This window comes from Echinops telfairi, unplaced genomic scaffold (assembly GCF_000313985.2).
Source record: "Echinops telfairi isolate 266 unplaced genomic scaffold, ASM31398v2 ScPeMD7_3;HRSCAF=10, whole genome shotgun sequence".
NCBI classification, from domain to species: domain Eukaryota; kingdom Metazoa; phylum Chordata; class Mammalia; order Afrosoricida; family Tenrecidae; genus Echinops; species Echinops telfairi.
The window spans coordinates 50,789,245-50,792,154 of record NW_022103899.1 but is presented as its reverse complement, the minus strand read 5'-3'; positions in this window follow the sequence as shown (position 1 = coordinate 50,792,154).

The following is a 2,910-nucleotide window of genomic DNA, read 5'->3' as shown; positions in this document are numbered from 1 at the left end:
ACTGGACCCTGGGTGAATTGTCCCTTCCGTGTAACCCTTCGGTAGGGGGATGTCCAATTTTCCATAGATGGGCTTTCGGTCTCCACTTCAGCCCACCTCCCCTCTTTCACATCAATATAATTGTTTTGGATCTTTTGATACCTGATCCCATTGACCCCTCATGATCACATGGGCTGGTGTGCTTCTTCCATGTGAACTTATTTGCTTCCCTGCTGAATGACTACTTGTTTAACTTCAGGCTTTTAAGACCCCAGATGCTATATCTTTTGATAGCCAGGCACCGTCCACTTTCTTCACCACATTTGCTTATGCACCCATTTTTTTCTTCAGTGATCGTGTTGGGAAGGTAAGTATCAAAGGGTGCCAGATTAGTAGAACAAAGTGTTCTTGTGTTGAGGGAAGCCTTGAGTAGAGGCCCAAAGTCTGTCTGTGATCTTAATACTTAACATATAAATATATGTACATTGACCTCTATCCCTTTCATTATAAATTAATATATTTACATATATACGTGCCTATAGCTATACCTCTATAAATAGCTCTGCCTCCTACTTCTTATTTCCTTTCACCTTCCTCCTGTCCCACTATAATGCTCACCCTCCATTCGGCTTTCAGTAATTCCTCTTGGATACATTGCACTTGATTAAACCCCACCAGGCATTACACCTCCTCCTTACCATTAATTTTAGATCTCTTGTTGTTTCCTTATCCTTGAGTTTGTTGGCTCCCCAGTCCCCCTCTCTCCTCCTCCTCCTCTTCCGTGCCTTCCCCACCCCCAGGACCTCTGGTCACATAGTTTTCTCCTTGCTATTGTTTGTCCTGCCTATCTATATAGATAGACATAGGATGACAGAAAGAAAAATAAAAAAATAGTTCCAGGTCTGTCTGCTGACCCTTTGAGTGTTTTCCATGCTGACCCTTTGAGTGTTTTCCAATCAGATCTAATGAGGTGCCAAGCCCTGTCCTCCGAGTCAGAGTCTATTTTCAGGATTCCTCGGGGACTTTGTTACGTTGCTCCCCTTGCTGCCCTGCTGCACTCCCTTCCTGTTTCACCTGCTGTGCGTGGGGCAGACCAGGCACAGCTTCCGCACAGTGTCTCCAGTGCTGATCCCTGTAGCGCTATGGGTCAGTGAGGGAATATTGTGTCTCATGGTGGGGCCAGCCCTATGGTACTCTCTGTGCCTTGGCTGCTCTGAGCAGGGATGTTGTCCCTGGGGCTTGGTGGGCCATGATGAGATCCACTCTCTCTCCCTCTTTCCCTTTTATTTCATACCCATGTGGTCTGAACAGAGAGGACAGCACTGTGGATATAGTCTGGGGAGAGTGGCAGGTCTGTCTATCACTATTTTACTAAGAACGTTCCCTACTTACAAATAAAAAGTGTACTTTATAGCAGTGTCTGCTTTGGTTCAGAGGCATCTGCATCCAATGCCATGTACCTATCACACGTCTCGTGAGTGTTGTGCCATTGTTTCTAACTTTGTCTGGAAAGTATTACCAGGATGTGTGTTGTGATTCCCCAAAGCATCAAGCCCAGGGCTAGTGAGAACCCCAAGAGGCAAAGAGAAATATTGATATGGAAGTGAAGCAATAGGTCATTAAATAATACAAAAGTGAAAAATAAGTGAAAGTTATTACTCAAGATTTAGGCATATCTCTTTGCTAAGTGTTGGCATGGTGGTTACAAGTTGGGCTGCTAACTTTGAGGTCAGCAGTTCAAAACCAGCAGTCAAGCCACTCTGTGAAAGACAAGGCTTTCTTGTCCCTTAAAGCAGTGGTTCTCAACCTGTGGGTTGCGACCCCTTTGGGGGCGAACAACCCTTTCACAGGGATCGCCTAAGACCATCTGAAAACACATAAACATTTCACAATATATCATTGCATACTGTTTTGTGATTAATCACTATGCTTCAATTATGATCAATTTGTAACAATGAAAATACATCCTGCATATCAGATATTTACACTACAATTCATAACAGCAGCAAAATTACAGTTATGAAGTAGCAACGAAAATAATCTAATGGTTGGGGGGTCACCACAATATGAGGAACTGTTTTAAAGGGTCGCAGCATTAGGAAGATTGAGAACCACTGCAAAGAATTAGTCTCAAAAACTCACAGGGGCAGTTCTGCCCCATCCTATAGCCTCTCTATGAGTTGGCATCCACTCGATCTTAAATTAGGTAGTAAGGTATTTGACCAGTGTCCAAATCACACAATGCTCTATTTCACAGAAAGTATCTTGGATGATAAATGAAGTGGATTTCATAGAATTCATTCCTTAAAAAAAAATGTTTTTTAAGAGAATGAAACCTTTTCCTTTTAGTTAGATATTCTTGAGTCCTTCTGACTGGGAGCTTGGAGGGTACAATGGTTAAGTGCACAACTGCTAACCAAAAGGTCCGCTTTTGAACTCACCAGCTGCTCTGTGGGACAAAGACATGACAGTCTGTTGCCATAAAGTTGTACAGGCACCAGACCCTACGGAGCAGTCTCCATGTGCCCCACAGGCTTGCTCTGAGTCAGCTCCACTCAGCAGTAGATTTGGTTTTTGTTTGTTTGGGTTGGGTTTTGACTGAGCCCATCTAAAACACGATGTTCATTTGTTTGTTTTTTCTCACCCACTGTATACCGGCAACTTTCTTGTTATACCAAATAGAGATGAAGAGCTGCTATGTTCTTCTTCTTCTTCTTTTTTTACTATGTTGTTATATGTCAAAATATACATTTCAACATAAAATATCATCTTAAAAATAAGTTCTGTGTGGTAGAAAATTGGCTTCTCCTTCGGGGACCAGGCGGGCTGACCTCCTTTTATTCAACCAGCCGCCACTGATCTGGTGCAGGGCCCCAGTCGTGGCCACCACTGATCTGGTGCAGGGCCCCAGTCGTGGCCACCACTACTGAT